A 12,905-nucleotide genomic window follows, 5' to 3' on the forward strand; every position below is an offset into this window, starting at 1 on the left:
GTTGGATGTGCAATGGCATCACTCTGACCACTCAATTAATGGACGAGCATAGTATCAGGCCCTTTACAGCTATAAAAGATGAGTTCTCCCTCTACAACAAAAATTTCTACATTTACCTCCAAATCAGACACTTCCTACAATCACTATCCCCCTCCACAATAGGAATAGATAGATACACGCATCACTATCTTACCTCCTCTCGGAGTGGCTTGAAGCCTCTATATATTGCACTCACCAACTCAGATGAATGCAAAAGGATTTATCCTCTCAAAACATGGGAAAGGGACTTCAACACTTCATTTGACGAAAATGCTTGGCAAAAAGCTTTTAGAACTATTCGACGAGCATTCCAATGTGCGACATACCGGGAATCAGCTTACAAATCATTGCTTAGGTGGTATCTTACGCCGGACAGGCTGTCACTGATGTACCCAGGGTCTGCTGATAGGTGTTGGCGTGGATGTGGCCAAAGAGGTACACTGGTCCACATTCTCTGGCAATTCCCACTGATCGCTACCTACTGGGATGCAGTGAGGAATCTCCTCAATTCTGTGTTTAATTGCACAACTGATTGGCCTCCTCACTCTATCCTCCTGTTCTTGGAAATTCCTTGCATTTCCCCCAAGGAGAGAGATCTATTTTGTATTATCTGTGTAATAGCCAAGATAGTACTTACCCGCCTCTGGAAGTCTCCTGCCGTCCCCTCTATCGACTCAGTAATAAGTAAGATTCACACCACTTACAATTTTGAACTCATCCTAGCCAGGGATGCAGGATGAATCTTGAAATTCTCCTCCAGATGGCATTCCTGGGAACGTTCCCCTTACTTTAAACCCTCCCCATAGAGTTGATTATGTTTCCCACCTCCATAATGACAACATACGTTAGTCACTGCTCTCTCTATACTTTACTCACTTCCGTCTGCCATTAGGCATTCTCTCAACCTTAGCGCTCTAAAGATTCATGTAATTCTGTGCTATGTAGAGTGATACCGTAACTCATTCCTTATTTACATTTTTCCAAGGGTCTGTTTCTTATTGTTTTAGGAACTACTTACCTCTGCATTTGGCTACTGAGTATATTCTTTATTATCATATTGTCTGAAAAGGTGTTTAACTATTTTCCTTTTGTTTTGGTAGTCTGTTGACTGCTGCAGATAAATGTTGTCTCAGTTGCTATCGGTCCTCCTCTGGACACTGATAACTTTATACTTTCTTTATGCTACATTTTTTTTAGATATACTGTTTGTTATACTCATGATCTTCCATCTTATCCCTTATGCTGGTAGCTGCGTCTACCCATAAATTATTTTGCATGTGTGTTTTCTAAAACTTAATAAAAACTATTGAACGTAAAAAAACAAACAAAAACTCTGTACTACCCATGTTGGTTATGTTATGGTGATGTTATGCTGGAGATGTCATACTGCAGTGGGCACTCTCTAACACATATTCTGTCTGGACCTGTACTCTGTTAACCTCATACTAGTCGTATGTGCATTGCCTGATGGAGGACTTATATGGCATCATTATACCTTTTCTACCTCACCTAACCCCTTAGGGACACAACCCATTTTGGCCTTGAGGAAACAGAAAATCATAAAATTATTATATGTGCTTGGGGTTACACACTCATGATCGTAGTTACAAACATTACATACATACCTGAATGGAAACCATTAACATTAACAAAAGCGGTCAGATCTGTACCCATAACCACATCCGAGGGCACACCTTTAGTGGGCATGCCCTGCAGTGAATGAATGTAATAAAATAAATAAATAGGTAGGGTTGTGAGGTATCCGCAAAAATGTGACGTACACACCGCCAGTATGTGCAGGGGGCGTTTTATATCCATGCCCCCCACCCCCAATACCTTTATGCCCCACCTAGTAGTACAGGGCCTGAAATAGTTTCGCCCCTCATACAAATACAGCCTGATAGGCTTAACACTTGTGCTCGGGGCTACACACTCATGCTCGTGGTTACAAACATTACATACATTACTGAGTGGAAAACATTAAACTTAACAAAAGAGGTCAGATCTGTGCCCATAACCGTGTCTGAGGGCATGCCTTTAGTGGGCAAAAAATAACCGGGCAGGGTAAATAGCAGAATGCATAAACGTCATGAACAATACCACACCCTAACTACATTGACCATCACAACACCCTAATTCATACCCCTCCTTAAGACAGAGTAGAATCTGCCAACAAGTTTTCAAAATGGGCAGTACCCAGTACTGAAAATCTTTGGCCACTATGCTCGTTCTGTAAGAACGAGCCAGCACTGAATGAGGACCAGGCTGGCATATTAGCTAAATATATCCACCTGTGACATTGTGGTAGAGGGAAACTGATAGATGCCTGTCAGGCCTGGCACAAAGCTATCCAAGTCCCTGCCAAAAAAAAAAAAACAACCAAATGACACAAACGTAACCAAACCACTTGACAGACCTTGACAATGGTCTCCACATCACCTGTAAACAAAACTAGGCTCAAATAAGCAATGTAACGGACCTTTTCTGCACACAAGGGGTTAAAAACCGTTTAGGCGATCCTCCACTTTTCAGAAACACAGGCACAGCTACTGCAGAACACCAAACTCCCAAACTGGATACAAAATAGCACTCCAAACTGGAACCTCACGAATAGCTGCTAACAGACAAACAGGAAAAGCTCCCATGCGGCTTACACTCCTGGCAATCAGTCTCTAACAGCATACAGTGAATCCCCCAAAGAACGAAACAAGGCTTTGTGTTGAGGGTCAAGCAGTGGTCTGACTTTAATGGGGCTACCTGCCGGTATTTATGCAGATCTCCACCAGGTGGACACTCCCCTAGGGGACCTGATGGAAGACTGTAAAACATAGTGGACAGTAGCCAATCGCAGTGGCTTCAACATAAGCCCTTCCCACTTTACCCATACCTCCCTCCTCTCTATCCCCCAGACAACTGGGAAGAAATCCAATTATCTCCCAGGACAAAGAAATCCAATTATATCCAGGGATAGAGACAGACTCCATTGAGCACATGGTTGCAAAAAGACATAAAACTACACAATGCCACAATTACTACATAAAACATATACATGCAACATATCCCCAGATAGCTTAGGTCTGAGCGCACATTATCAAATGGTGCTCAGACCACACACATACAGTTCAATTGCCATGGAGTTAAAGTCTTTCCCATAGTCTTATATTATATGAATGGGCTCCATGGCATAGCTATCTGGGGTATCACCGCTCACACAGGGCAAGTACCGAATGACCCCACTGTATTTAAAGGGCCAGAATGAGTGACATACACTCTGGTCTGGTACTGTTTTTAAAGGGCCCAATCTCACAGGGCCATAGTCCAAAGGCAACAGGCGGGCAACCAGGCTTCTCCAATGCAATGTGGTGGGATTGGTCTCGTCACATCTCTCCCCTTTACCAAACAGACTAACAGGGTATCTGACCTCATGCCGGTCAGTGCCCTTGTTAGTCCAGTAGCCCACCCACAAGACAGAAACAATAATACAGCCCACCCACGATAACTGGTTATTACACCTGGGTAGAGGAGAATCTTGTCCAGGTGCCTCACCACGGCTGTGTGGGGAACTGGTAAGCTGCCTTGGTGGGTTGCTGAGAGGGCAGAGACCAGCGGTACTCTGCCCTGATGCCAGCACTGCCACGGGAGTAGTCTGGTTGAAGCCTGGTTGCTGGAAACCGACTGTCTCCCCTTTAGCTGCACCGCTCTGCTGCTGGAGACTGACTGTCTCCCCTTTTGTTGCACAGCTCTGCTGCCAGAGGGGGACCAGGCTTCTCCAATGCAATGTGGTGAGATTGGTCTCATCGCAAGCAACTTACCTGAAGACTACCCAGACTGTACTGTCAGCCATACTCTGCACTGCCAACCAACTGATCTCGGGAATGATGGCACGCTGTGGGTGACCGAACCTTTCATAACCAACGTGCCTGTAGACATGACAGGCCTTTGCGTAACCATCGTGCCTGTAGACATGACAGGTCTTTGTGCAACCCTCACGCCTGTAGATGTGACAGGTCTTTGGGTAACCATCGTGCCTGTAGACGGGACAGGTCTTTGCGTAACCATCGGGCCTGTAGACGTGACAGGTCTTTGCATACCCACCGTGCATGTAGACGTGACACGTCTTTGCATAATCATCGAGCCTGCAGATGTGGCAGGTCTTTGCATAACCATCAAGCCTACAGACGTGTTAGGTCCTTGGGTAACCATTATGCTTGCAAAGTGGCAGGCATGGAAGGCATACAACCGCTTATGTGTCCAAATGTTGTTACTCTGAAGACGGTGTTGCCAGTAACAACAACTATGCAATGCATCCCCCTGCAGACGTGGCAGGTATGACAGGTATACAATTGCTTATGTGTCACAATGTTTTTTCTGCATAAATGTGTCAACAGCAGTAAGTACCTGGATCGTACCCCTGCAGACATGATGGATACGATGTCAACAACTGATAGGGTAGTGCATACCCTTGGAAAAGGTTACAAGGTATATGCTGCATGTAACATGCCTCACTGATTCAAATGCTAGAAAATGCGTAAGACTGACTTGGTGATGTGTGGTACAGATGCTATTATTGCTAAGAGAGGCACATCGGCTGTAGTAACAACTAGCCGGGACTTCTGCTGAGACTAACAGTCATAGAAAACCAGTGTAAACATATGCATGATTTCAAAATTCTGACACCTGCGTTTGGTGTTGGCTATAATAGTGTAGTGTAATAACTGACATTGTCAAGGATGTCTTAAAGTGAGGCCTTAAACTGTGAGTGAATAACGCTGTGCTATTTTGCTGAGTGTCGACATAAGTAAATTCACACCAAACAATGTTGGTATAAATCCCTTTCACAGCACTGACTCCCAAGGAGTTCTGTCGGTTTATTAGAAAATCACATTAGTTATTACATTTGACTAAAAGAGGAGGTTCAGTTATTACGTCAAAATCATCATGTTACATTTTGATTGGTTCTCTGTCCGTCAGATATTTTGTCTTTTTACTTCTTGGTCCTCCTGACGTCATATCAAGGTCTCCATCTAAGTCACGAGCAAATTGCAAGCTGATTTATGGGTTAAGGGTAGTTAACAAATATCTTTCTCCAGCATCAGCAATGACATATCAGTATTAATATATTGATCAGTCATCAGAAACATAAGGGTCATCCTTATCAATTTATAGATAATATGTACAGTACCTAACATGAGTATGCATATGATACTGACCTCAACATTTGTATCTACCCACTGTAAAGGTCATGGACGTATGACTGATATGAAAGCTAAGAACCAATGTACCGGGTAAATGCTGTGTATTATTGCACAGTGTAAAATAACATAAAACGTTGTTAATACTCACAGTCACATAGAGTAAATATCATGTATGCCAGGAATAGATGCTAAGCAGTTTATGCACAGTGTGACTACTACGAGCCTAACCAGTATAAATGCTATGGGCATATGTGCCGTATAACTATGAGCGCAAAATAAATTATATGACCGAATATACAGTATAAACGAAACTAGCAAATATAACTGTATAATCTATGAACATGTGTACAAATAATAACTGTTAGCGGATGCACAGCATGCGCTGAACAAATGCTGTGAGCATATGTATAGTAAAATGATATGAGTGCATAACACAACGCTACGAGCACATGCGCAGCCTGAAAGCCTAGGGTGCATGTGCAGCATAAATGCTATGAATGTGTGAACAACAAGAGCTACTGAACAGTGTAAATACCCTAAGTGTATGAACGGTATGAATGCTATAGGTGTAAGAACCATGTAAACGTATGACAGTATGAATACAATGAGTATATGGACAGTCTAAATGCCATGAGCGTATAATAATTTGAATGTCATGAGCGTACCATAAACAATATAAAAACCATGAGCATATGATAGTATGAAAGCCATGAGCGTATGAACAGTATAAATGGCATGAGCATATGGACATGACAAACCATAGATGTCTGAACAGTAGCTACTAAGAGGTTATGAATAGTGATGTCCCGAATAGTTCGCCGGTGAATAGTTCCCGGCGAACATAGCTTGTTCGCCGCGGTGGGCGAACATATGCGATGTTCTGTCCGCCCCCTATTCGTCATCATTGAGTAAACTTTAACCATGTACCTCATGTGAAAAACTAATTTTTTTTTGTTCAAAGTTCGTTTTCATTTAGAAGCACATTTAATAAAGTGTGTGCTTCACTTTTTTTCTCCATTTTTTACATTTTTTAGGTAGTACTACTACTCCCAGCATGGAACAGACTGTTCCATGCTGGGAGTAGTAGTACCAATACTAATAGACATACCGCCCGGGGTGTTAGTCGTGACACCCGTTGCGATCGTCAATAATATAACAGAGAAGCGGAACGGCTTTATACATCACTTACATCTCTGCTCTGTATTTCGGCCAGTGATGTGAATAGAACATCATTCATATTTTCCGTCCAGAGTTGTGATTGGCTGGATGGTTGCAGCCAATCACAGCTCTGAGGGAAATATGAATGAGTGAGTGGCCGGGGTATAGAGCAGGGATGCGAGTGCTGTATACAGCCGCTCCATCTCTGCAACAGAAAGGACGATCACAGCCATTGTCAGTAGTGATACCCGCTTAAAGACAAGGTGTACCAGGCACTGCTCTATGTAATACTGTAGTCCCGTAAGGTGGCTCTATGTGGCTATAGATGTAAGTAGCAGCTAGCTGTGTCCTTTGGTGCAGACGTATAAAGCACAATCATAGACAATGTTATGATTGACTGAAAGGCTACTAGTTTCTCGTCACTGCGGACGCTTCTTCTGGCCCAGGTGTACGTCTCTCTCAGGTGGTAAGTGTCTTTTATAGTAGCTACCGGCCATAGGTGCTATATAAAACGCAACTACATAAAAATGTGATGTGAACTGTCACCAAAACACATATCATAAAAAACACTAACTGAAAAATATATACATAAATATAGACATGTATATTAAAATCAATCAGAGAGAAACGAAAGATTCACAGGAAAGAAGATAAGGTAATTTCTTTCATTCAGTCCAAGTGGACCTGTAGCATTTAACCTAATTATCCAGAGTGCTTCTCTGCATAATAAAAAGGTATCTTTATTTTCTCCACTTGGAACTTCTATTATTCATTCTAAACCGGCAAATCTCAAGTCCCTCCCGTCATTGCCATGGCATTCGGCCATGTGAGCAATGAATCGGGGGGCACCTTTGCCCATTCGAAGCGAATATAGATGTTCCATAATACGTATATACAATTTTCTTTTCGTCTTTCCTATATAATAGAATTGGCAAGGACACATAATGCAATATACAATACAGTTGGACTTACATGTAATAAGCTGATTCAAGTAGACATTATTACCTCCTAAAATTAAAATTTTTGCATGGGAAGTTTCCCTTAGGTTCTACGTTCTGCAGCCAATTCTTTCTTTTGTCAGCCTGAATTTTCTTTTTCTTATATTTCAAGACATCACCTATGGAGGTGGATTTCCTAAATGTAATAATCGTTTTTTCCCTTGCATTAATTCCCAGATCGTTGTCTTGTGCAAAAAAATACCAGTTGTCTAAGATACTTTTACGTATCACATGATTCATTGAGGAGTTTGCAAAGGAAAAACGATACGTTTATCATTTGTATTAATATTGGACTTTTTCTTAATTGTATTTCTTTGGTTTTAATAGCTCTTCTCTTGTTTTATTCTCAGTTTTTTGTACTGCTCTTTCCAAAACGTTTGCAGGGTACCCTCTTTTATTCAATCGTGACAATAAATTTTCTGCTTGTTCATTAAAGATAGTCTGATCACTGTTCACTCTTTTCAATCTTAGATGCTGACTGTATGGGATACTGTTTTTGATATAAGTGGGGTGTGAACTATTATAATGTAATAAGGAATTTTTGGCAATTGATTTTCTAAAGCCTGATGTTTTAAGGAGGCCATTATCAATGGACATCTTCATGTCTAAAAAATCAATAGTCATACTGCCACAGACGCTAGTAAATAGCATATTGACAGAATTTTTTTTAATTTAGAAAATTCACCAAAGCCTGAAATTCTATTTCCGAACTATCCCAAACTATTAACACATCGTCAATATAACGCAAATAATATTTTATGTGACGAATATATGAATTTTTTGTTGAAAAAATACATTCCTGTTCCATCATGGCCCAAAAAATGTTTGCATACGTACATGATACAGGAGAGCCTATGGCCATGCCATGGGCCTGCCTGTACCATGTATCATTAAGCAAAACATCATTGTTATTTAAGATCAACAGCAATGCCTCACATACAAATTCAATAAATTCCATAGTTTTACCTGCCTCTGTAAGAAACCTCCGCATAGCCTGTACACCCGCATCATGAGGGATGCGGATGTACAGGCTCTCAACATCTATGGAGGCAAGGCGGTAAGAGTCTTGCCATGCAAAATTATCAAAGGCCAACAACAGCTCACCAGAATCATTTAATAATGTAGGAATACCTTTTAACAATGGGGCAATGAGCCATTCTAGGTAGCTTGATAAAAATTGAGTTGGTGCTCCTATGCCCGCCATAATTGGTCTACCTGTGGGATGGGAAACACTTTTGTGTACTTTTGGCAACACATACCATTTTGCAGGTTTGGGAGTATTAGGTATTACTTTTTCAGCAGTTTTTAATGAAATGACAGATTTTTCAACATAGCGTCTCAGGAGGGAGCGGAGGTGATCTATTGTTCTTCTGGTAGGATTTTCTTTTAGAACTTTATAAGTGCTAGTGTCATTTAAATGATGATATACTTATTTTGTGTATTCAGAAGAACTCCATACCACCACCGCACCTCCTTTGTCTGCTGCGATCTGTTGATCTGTGATCGTGCAGCTGTAACGGAAGCTGGTAGAAATGCCACCGGCCGGGGCGGTCTCCCAGACCGTTGCAATCAATACACCGACACCCCAGGACTAAACATAATGTACCCCTCTAGTTTTCAATAGGATGCCCTCCATAAACCTTATGGTAACATTTATAGAGGTGCTCATTTTATTTGCAGCAAACTTAGCTGCATAAACGCAGCTGCTGAACATTAAAACTAGTGCATCGGCAGCATATCATACAGTTGTATTTCTCTAAGAGTGACGGAACAACAAAAAAGAACAAAAATTAACAAGTTACTATCTTTTTACATTGATAGGATCCAATACACACATGTCTACATGAATTTCTAAACATCTCGGAGCCACACAAAAAAAAAAAACCTGCAGAGTATCACACGTGCACTATTGAGTCAAACTACATATAGTTACATAGTTAGTATCGTTGAAAAAAGACATACATCCATCAAGCTCAACCAGGAAACCAGGTGTGGCGCGATATTGGGGAAGGGATGGGATTTTATATTTCTTCATAAGCATTATGAAGAACATGTTATTTTGTTCCAGGAATGTATCTAACCCTGTTTTAAAGCTGTTAATTTTTCCTGCTGTGACCAGTTCCTGAGGTAGACTGTTCCATAAGTTCACAGTTCTTATGGTAAAGAAGGCGTGTCGCCCCTTGAGACTAAACCATTTCTTCTCCAGACGGAGGGAGTGCCCCCTCGTCCTTTGTGGGGGGGGGGGTTTAACCTGGAAGAGTTTTTCTCCATATTTTTCGTATGGGCCATTAATATACTTATATACATTTATCATATCCCCCCTTAAACGTCTCTTCTCAAGACTCAACAATTGTAACTCCTTTAATCGCTCCTCATAGCTAAGATGTTACATGCCCCATATTAGTTTAGTCGTGTGTCTCTGCACCCTTTCCAGCTCCAAAGTGTCCCTTTTATGGACTGGAGCCCAAAACTGAACAGCATATTCCAGGTGAGGCCGTACCAATGCTTTATAAAGGGGGAGTATTATGTCCCTGTCCCTCGAGTCCATGCCTCTTTTTATACATGACAATATCCTGCCGGCCTTGGAAGCAGCAGCCTGACATTGCATGCTATTCTGAAGTCTGTGATCTACAAGTACACCCAGATCTTTCTCTACCAGTGACTCTGCCAGTTTAATCCCCCCTAAGACATACGAGGCATGCATGTTATTAGTACCCAGATGCATAACTTTACATTTATCCACATTGAACCTCATTTGCCAAGTGGATGCCCAGACACTTAGTCTATCCAAGTCATCTTGTAACCTACACACATCCTCTATAGACTGTACCGTGCTACAAAGCTTGGTGTCATCTGCAAAGATAGAAACAGAGCTGTTAATGCCATCCTCTATATCATTGATAAATAAATTAAACAACAGCGGGCCCAGTGCTTTATACATATCTCACATCTCTGCTCTGTACTCCGGCCAGTGATGTGAATAGAACATCATTCATATTTTCCGCCCAGAGTTGTGATTGGCCGGATGGTTGCAGCCAATCACAGCTCTGAGGTAAATATGAGTGAGTGGGATGTCAGTAGTGTTACCTGCTGTGATCTGTTCTTACCTGCAAGTACTACTACTCCCAACATGGAGCACACTCTGCTCCATGCTGAGAGCTGTAGTATCTGCATTAATAGACAGATCGCAGCGAGTGTAACTTCTGACACATGATGCGATCTGTCTATTAATGCAGGTACTACAGCTCCCAGCATGGAGCAGAGTGTGCAGAGTGTGCTCCGTGTTGGGAGTAGTAGTACCTGCAGTTACAGAAAGATCACAGTGGATGTCACTCCTGACACCCCCTGTGATCCTCCTGTATAATGTAAAGATGTGGCCGGCTGCTCTTCTATGGTCCCCTGCACTGCCGTATATATATATATATATATATATATATATATATATATATATATATACACATATTCCTATTTATCACAGAGAGCTGTGATTGGCCAGATGGTTCCAGCCAATCACAGCTCTCTGTGGGAAATAGGAATGTGTATATATACGGAGTGCAGGGGACCATAGAAGAGCAGCCGGCCACATCTAAACATTATACTGGAGGATCACAGGGGGTGTCAGGAGTGACATCCACTGTGATCTTTCTGTAACTGCAGGTACTACAACTCCCAACATGGAGCACACTCTGCTCCATGCTGGAAGCTGTAGTACTTGCATTAATAGACAGATCGCAGCGGGTGTCAGAAGTTACACTCACTGCGATCTGTCTATTAATGCAGATACTACATCTCCCAGCATGGAGCAAAGTGTGTTCCATGTTGGGAGTAGTAGTACCTGCAGGTAAGAACAGATCACAGCGGGTATCACTACTGACACCCAATGTGATCGTCCTGTGTATTGCAGAGATGGAGCGGCTTTCTCCTGTGCTCGCATCTCTGCTCTGTACTCCGGCCACTCACTCATTCATATTTCCCTCAGAGCTGTGATTGACTGCAACCATCAGGTGAATTTGTTGTATGGGGAGGGATGCTCCGGTCTTTTGCAGGGCTGGAGTCCTTCCTTCTGGAGCCCACTCTGCTCTAACTGATCGTATATTTAGTTCAAATCAAATTGAAAGAAGTGCTGTAGTTTTGTTTCATTGTAACAAGCTGTTCCTCATTGTGCACAAATGTATCTGCAAAGTGCAAACAGCTTGTTACAATGAAACAAAACTAGAGCACTTCTATCAATTTGATTTGAACTAAATATACGATCTGTTAGAGCAGAGTGGGCTCCAGAAGGAAGGACTCCAGCGCTGCAAAAGGCTGAAGCATCCCCAATGGGGATGCTTCGGTCTTTTGCAGCACTGGAGTCCTTCTTTCTGGAGCCCACTCTGCTCTAACAGATCGTATATTTAAAATGATAATAGAACAATACCAGCGCAATAAATAATGATAGTATTTATTAATAAATAGTGGACAAAAAATGTGGGACAAAAAATGAAACAATTAAAAACAGTTAAAAAACTATATCAGTGTTACTCATTGTCCCTGAGAGTAATGAAGGTCTCCTACAGTTTCGATGATGTTCTCCTGTGGTTAAAGTGGAGGGTTGGAGGTGCTAGGGAGGACAAAGAAGAAATAGTTGTAAACGAATGCAGCGGTGTACATATGTGGACCAAATTACTGAATGAACGTGTTCTCATACCTAGCTACAAGGAATGTAACGGGGGAAATGTTAACAAAGAAATCTCTTGAATGGAACAGCAATGTTGATGTAGGTAACAGTAGTGATATGTCCTGTGGATATTCAAGTGGGATACTTTTACTATTGTTATACACACAGTATCCGATAAGTATCAATGTACACGGTGTCACCTGTTCCCGTTGTGAGGAATATATCTGTAGTTTATCTGCAGCTTGTTGAAAGAGGGCTGAAAAATGGAACCTGTACGAAAAACAGTGAGTATATCTTTAAAAAAGGCACTAAAATAAGAGAAAATACATATTTTAAAAATTAAACATACTTTGTCTTTGCGGAAGGTGATTATTCACCAGGGGGTGATTTTATTCTGAAGCTTGTGGTGTTATATTTCAGATTATATAACCAATATAGCGTCACTATTAGATAGAATGAGAGCATCCGTTTGAATAAATGTAGTTCCATGTAGTTCTGTTCCATGCTGGGAGTAGTAGTACTACCTAAAATATAGAGGAAAAAAAAGTGAAACACACACACACTTTATTAAATGTGCTTCGCTTGCCTATTGAAGTCTATGGCGGTTCGCCCGTTCACGAACATTTGCGGAAATTCGCGTTCGCCGTTCGTGAATGGAAAATTTCATGTTCGCCACATCACTAGTTATGAACCACATAAATTCCATATGTGTATGAACAGTGTAAAATCCTATAATTGCCTGAACAATATAAATGCCATAAGTGCAAAAAACAGAGCAATGCCACAAGCGTATGAAACACTTTAAATGCCATGAGCACATGTAACCATATATATGATCGTGTGAACAGTGTAAATGCC

The 12,905-nt window shown here is 41.6% G+C and overlaps 1 long non-coding RNA gene across 1 annotated transcript; it reads right to left on the reverse strand.

Annotated features, from left to right (window-relative positions):
* Positions 1-11,856: 11,856 nt before the first annotated feature.
* On the reverse strand, positions 11,857-12,545 carry LOC130304936 (uncharacterized). The gene is made up of 3 exons (XR_008854648.1): positions 12,397-12,545; positions 12,078-12,317; positions 11,857-11,990 (listed from the first exon to the last, which is right to left on the reverse strand). It is a non-coding gene; the product is annotated as an uncharacterized LOC130304936 (long non-coding RNA).
* Positions 12,546-12,905: the final 360 nt, after the last annotated feature.

Source organism: Hyla sarda, chromosome 1 (assembly GCF_029499605.1).
Source record: "Hyla sarda isolate aHylSar1 chromosome 1, aHylSar1.hap1, whole genome shotgun sequence".
Classification (NCBI taxonomy): domain Eukaryota; kingdom Metazoa; phylum Chordata; class Amphibia; order Anura; family Hylidae; genus Hyla; species Hyla sarda.